General features: G+C 39.8%; 1 protein-coding gene across 1 annotated transcript in view; it reads left to right on the top strand.

The window, feature by feature from the left end:
• The window catches only part of PRDM16 (PR/SET domain 16), a 51,388-nt gene that overhangs the window by 3,619 nt on the left and 41,769 nt on the right, over window positions 1-6,000 (top strand). The gene's annotated exons all lie outside the window — the stretch shown is intronic.

Genomic DNA, 6,000 nt, shown 5'->3' with positions numbered 1-6,000 from the left:
AAGCTTAAACCCCAAAATGGATTCAAGATGAGCAATCCAAGTTGGGAGTTTTAGAAACCTCAAATTGAGTACAATTCAAATATAAGTTACTGTTTCAGACCTAACTTAAATGAGAAATGCAGTCTTAATGTTACTACCAGTTAGCAAACAGGAGGCGTATTTGGATGCAGACAAAAAATGAGCTGAGGATGGAAAACTACACTTCTAATAAAAACATTTAAAAATCTGTAGCTGACAGGGAAGCTAGAGTGAATCTGAAGCAAGCTGGCTCACGTAAAATGAGAATAGCTCAGGGTACGCCAAAATGTGAGCCCACTTTGTGAACTTAGTTCCTGTTTTAAAGTGCTTTTAAATAACTTAACTTTGGATGCAGAAAAAAAACCCGACCCAAAAATATCACAAATGGTCATGATTTAAGCAGTCTAGAAGAGATAGAGGCACAAAGCTCTAAATTTCAGCCTGCTTAGTTAAAATGAGCTGCTGATTGCTTCAGTGCCCACTCGCCACTACTCACAAGTGCTCTTACAACAAGGAGTATTCTAACCAAGAGCCAACATTTATCATCAACTCCTTGTCTTACACCGTGAGCTGCTGGGTGCTTTCTGTGACACACACAAGGCTGCTCCTGTGTCTCAGCTTCACAGAATGACAGGATAAATATCTTGGGGGCCATTACATTTTCCCTCACCTGTTACGGAGGTCTTTCACCATCCTTCATTCTGCGCAGAAAATACTGGTTTGCAGGAGTCTGTGCCTGGCCCGGCTTCCCTTCTGTGCATCCTACAGCTTGTCTGAGCACACACTATTAGGCTAAGGGATCTAGGACGAAAGGCTAGTCCTTTTTGGACTCCCGGAAGATTGAACAGGACCAACGCAGCTGCGTATGCTGTCTAATACTTTCCAGCACTTTGCACCTAACTATATCTTTACCAGCTAGGTATGTTCACTTCTTAATGGTACAGTTTTGCTCAACGGTCTACGTAGGTGACTCTTGCCTAGCATTCATCCTTGCAAAAGGGTAGTGAAGCTCGTACTGCAAATTTTTACCAGCAGCAGTGGAAAAGCACAAAAATATTAAAGGAATAGAAAAACCAAATATTTTGAATTTGTGTTTCTTAAAAACAAGTCTTAGACTGGGGAAAGAAACTGAGTTCATACAGGTTTTTTTTACATGAATGCCCATTTCTTCTTTTTAAGATGTTAACTTGTACACTGCTGGCTTTCCCCAGGTTCTTAGAAATGCTTAGATTAAGGACTACATACATATACAAAATTGGTCAGAAACCTGAAGGCTGTATCACATTTTATTCTAAGCCCAGTCCACTGCATGTCCTTCTGTCCTTGTCCCTCATCTGGAGATTTTTGGTTGTGCATATTTTTAGTGCATGCAGCAATCTGATTGGAAAGAACAGCTGTTTATCATACACACTCATCTTTTCTTTATTTTTTTCTCTGTAATGACCACTCTTTTACAACTTCTTAATAAATAAATTTACTAAAAGTCACATAAAAGGGAGTGGGTGGCAAGCAAATGCTTCTGCAGGAGGAAGAAAATAAAAAGGTGCAGAATATAGCGAAACAGTAGCAAAGCAAAATGTTTTCTCCCCCTCAGCCTTCTTTCCCAAAAGATTGAAGAGTCTTAGGTCAGGCCAGCTGGTGGGAATGAAAAAATCCAGTGTAAAAAGCAGCAGATGATGGTGATTGATAACTAGAGGCACTGGATGCTTTGGGGGGGAGGAGTAAAGTCAGAGTAAGGATATACTATTTCCTAAGCTATTGATTATGACAGGCTATGGACTCATTTGAACGGCGGCAGTATTTACAGCAATCAGTGGCACGTTAAAATCTTTGTGGAGTCTTGTATTTATAGAGGAGACAATTTAACCATGTTTGTTCTGGAATTTCCTGTTCGTTCCAAGTTTTCTCTCACATCACTACTACACAAAACCAAGTCTCACTACTTTCTCTCCTGGAAAGATTCTGGCATTAGTTGGTGGTTACTTCTTTTATTGAAACTGATAACAATTCTTTTGGATTGTGAAGATTCAAAGGATAAAGGTGGCTGTGAGTGTATTTGGTGGTCACGAAAACTAAGAGAGTAAGATGCAAATATAAATAGAAGAGAAAAATGTCAAACAGTCCATAAGCATGTATGTCTGCGAGCTGATCCCTGTTTTCAACAAACTCAGCAAATTCATAAATCAGAAGTAGCCAAGGGGCCTTTTGGATACAACCCCCCTGTATTGGAACTCTTAGGCACTCAAAATAAAATTACTAGATTGCGAAATCAAGTCCTTCATCCTGGTCCTAAGAAACACCGGACTGCTAAATACCAAAGCAAAAGTGGCATACATTTTCAAAGATACCGTAGTTAGACCTAGTTGGAGGGTACAAAATGTTTTTACACTTCATTACTTTTTATTTAGCTGATGTCAGTGCGAGTTCCATGCTAATAAAAAGCAGGGGGGTGTGCTACAGATCGTCTTCCTGCGGATACCGCTGAGTGTGAGCAGTTTTGTTCATGTGATTGCTTCACTGAAGTCAAGGGGATTGAGCTGGATTCCTCGCAGAAGTGTATGTTTGTGGCCAGGGCCATTGTATGCTTTAAAAATGAATCCCCTCATTTTCCCTGTGGGATATATTTAGAAAACTAAAGTCGCGTCAACTTCAAACTTTCCTTCTTGTGCACAAAGCCCCACGCGCGGTTCGTTCGAGGGGAGATTCTGCTGGGTGCCGGTGCTCTGAGCATCCTGCGTGAGAGAAAGGAGAGGGCTCGGAAAGTGGAGAGAGATCTCAGGCCCTTACGAGAGTGACTCCTAAAGCCGGAAACATGTTATAAATTTTCAGAGTGACTAAGCATTGCTGATTTCTACCTAGTCCTATCTCCTAACGCTGCTGGGTTTAACTTTATTTAATTTCATGTTGCTAGCAGGGTACTTTTTTTTTTCCATAACAGGGACTCAAAAAAGAGGGAGAAAGGCTTTATCATTCCCGTTCAGTAGGCATGCAAAGATTTGGGGTTTGTTTGTAAGTACGTAAAGAAAAGCAAAGCTTTTGCATTAAAAGTTTACCCACAAAATAACTAAGCAGCATTGTGATGATAAGAGCCAGGACAAGCTTTTAATCAAAACCACTTGCTTTTCAGGAAAAAAATAAACATGTTTACATGGGGAGATGGTGCTTTGTCCTGTCCCCCCCATTCTGTTCTTCTTTACAGTCCTGTAACTTGGGAACATTCCCAGGAATGTACAGAGAATTTTCCTGGATTTTTAGTGAAGTACTTGACAGCAGAATCTGGACCTCTGAAAGGTTTTTTTTTTTCCCCCCAATTTACAGATTAAAATGCTGCTATTTAGAAAGAGATTAGTTGAGACATTTCATTAACTATTTTTCAATTGTGAAACCAATTTCCAAATGTAAAATAACATTAGCCAGTTTTCTTTATATTTGTTCTTCATAGGTATTTGAAAAGAATAGAAGATCCTTGATTGACTGAGATAATTGTGTTTCTAAAGGAGGACTGGAAAAGAATGGTAGAAAAATGATACGATTTGCTAAATGCCTCTGGAAAATGATACATGACTCCTGCTTGATTTTTTCATGTTGCTACTGCTGCCTTCATGGGTCAAATACTTCAGCAGTTTAGCTGTTCTTATTCAGGAGACTGTAATATTAAACAGAGTATATGTAATAAATGTAATAGCCATGAGCTTGCTCTCAGGATAGCTGCCACTTTTGTTTGTGTTACATATACTGGAAAAAAGAAGGACTAACAGGAGCTACAGTGATGGAAAAAATCAGGCCTCTGTTTAAGAAGCCAGTCTTACGTGTGTGTATAATAGAGATTTTTGTATGTATTTTGCCATACGTATTCAGTGACTCTGGTCAGGATTCCTAGGTATGTAATACAACGCCTTAAAAAGAGGAAATAAAAAGCAATGTGGCTCAGTTGAAACAAAGGGAAGGCGATTCCAAAGGAGGAAAACATCTGAACAAAAGCAAAATGTGCAGCCCCATTCTGGCCAGAAATGCACGAGGCCAAACTTTTACGTGTTCGCTCCTCCTTGAGCCAGCCAGACGCATATAGAGGTCTGATAGTTGTCTTAGACGAACAGTAGGGAGAAATATTTGCCTCCTTATTTCATTGGATTGCTAGTGTAGTTAACTATTTGCAAGACAAGAAGGGAAAGCAACCGCTTTTTAGCTCATTTCGAATTGTCTTTGTCCGTCACTTCTGCTGCACGCTGATGTAATTAGCGGGTGTGTTTTTTGATCTTTAGGTAAACACTGCAGCTGTTTTCTCGGTTCTCTAATGCTCTTTTTTTCCCCAAAGTACAAACGCGTTGCAGCAATGAAGCGAAGATAAATAGTAGACATAACTCATCCAGCAGGTAAACAGTGCTGTTTCTTATGAAAGATCCCTAAATAATGAGGTAATACTCGGACGTACTTTTCTCACTTGACGTGTTTCATCTCCACCTATTGCCTTGATATTGGAAATGGTTAAACAATTACCGCATTGTTTCTGAGCCGTGTCTGTCTCAAGAACACTTTTTCTGGGAGAAAAGATGTACAGCTTTGATTACTTTGTGCTCCGCTCTGAGTGAGATCAGCCCCAGAATGTGATTGCGTGTTGCGGTTCTGCATTATCGATACTTTCAGTAATTGTACCAAATTGCTTGGTTATATGCTGCAAAATGTTATAGCCGGAGCCAGCTTTCTATTACACCGAGTTTACATCCACAGAAGCAGTTACAGAGCAGATCTGTATATCAAGCCCAGACGGGAAAAGGATTCCTCTGGGGTTTTTTTGCTTTCCTTTTTTTCTTCTTTCTTTAGTGCCCCGTGCCTAGAATAATTTTGATAAAAATCAAGAAACGTAGTACTTTCAATCATCTGTGAGAGCACTACCCAAACCCTAGTTATATTGTTAACTATTTTGTGGTAGATAAAACTGGCTGGTAATTAGGAGAGGTGCCCCTTTTGTTGTGAGAAAGAAGAAATGATGTGTGGAATTTTAATATAAATGATGACCATAAATGATTTATGAATGTAAACGTTCTGATGGATTAGTAAACCTGATCTTTTTCGGCGCACAACAAATAAAAAAGGAAAGGACACACAGCAGTAGTTTTAATTAATTCCGACCATCAGTAGCATGATTGCAAGATGAAGTTAATTATTATAATGAAATGTTTGATGAAATTAATGTGACTCCAGCAGAATCCAACTTTTCCCTAATCATTAATGGAGCTCATACTATATTTCTGGAAAGACTGTAACAGACATGTTTTTATATACAAGAGGCTACTTTGTTCTGAGAACAAACAGGAGAGGAAAGGAGTTCCTGACTGTGATACAGGGGCAACGTTAGCCATTTGGTATTGTAATTAATTTAGTACTATAATTCTGAAGGATTTTCCCAATGTAAAATTTGTGAATGTATCTATGAACTAGGCGTAGTAACCTTTTAGATTGTGGTTTGTATTTTAGTGCTGATTTGGTTTTGGGTTACTAGCTGAAAGAGAAATGTCTGTTAATAGCTATTTTGAGTTCTTTTCTTTTTTCTCTTAGCTAGCTGCCAGTGACAGCACATTCCGAGTTCTGTTTTTCCGAGTCAAGCCCTAAGCTCTGTGCTTATTCCTAGTCTTTGTTTTGGTTTTTTTTTGGGCAGGTTTGCCATTAAACTCAGGGTGGTTTGGTCCTGGGAAAGGCTCTTCTCGTTGAACAAGCAGGCAGGAAAGAGGGCTGAGGTGCAAATGAAAAAAAATAATGAGAGAAAGGGGAGTTTTATACCACTTGTAGTTTGCAGGGGGATCCACAGAAATAACTATCCGAGCCGCGTCTAAGAGTTAAGTTCACTTCCTTATGTCTATACCTAAGCAGGCATCTTGCTGCCTGTTTTGCACCGCTCGGGATTTTTCGGCTGAGGATCTCAAAGCGCCGCGCAGCGAGATGCTCGGCTCCTTCCAGCCGCCCGGGTTCACTTTTTCTGGCTGC

Source organism: Buteo buteo, chromosome 5, assembly GCF_964188355.1.
Source record: "Buteo buteo chromosome 5, bButBut1.hap1.1, whole genome shotgun sequence".
NCBI lineage: Eukaryota > Metazoa > Chordata > Aves > Accipitriformes > Accipitridae > Buteo > Buteo buteo.
Note: the sequence above shows the minus strand (reverse complement) of the source record. Positions and strands in the feature narration are given on the sequence as shown.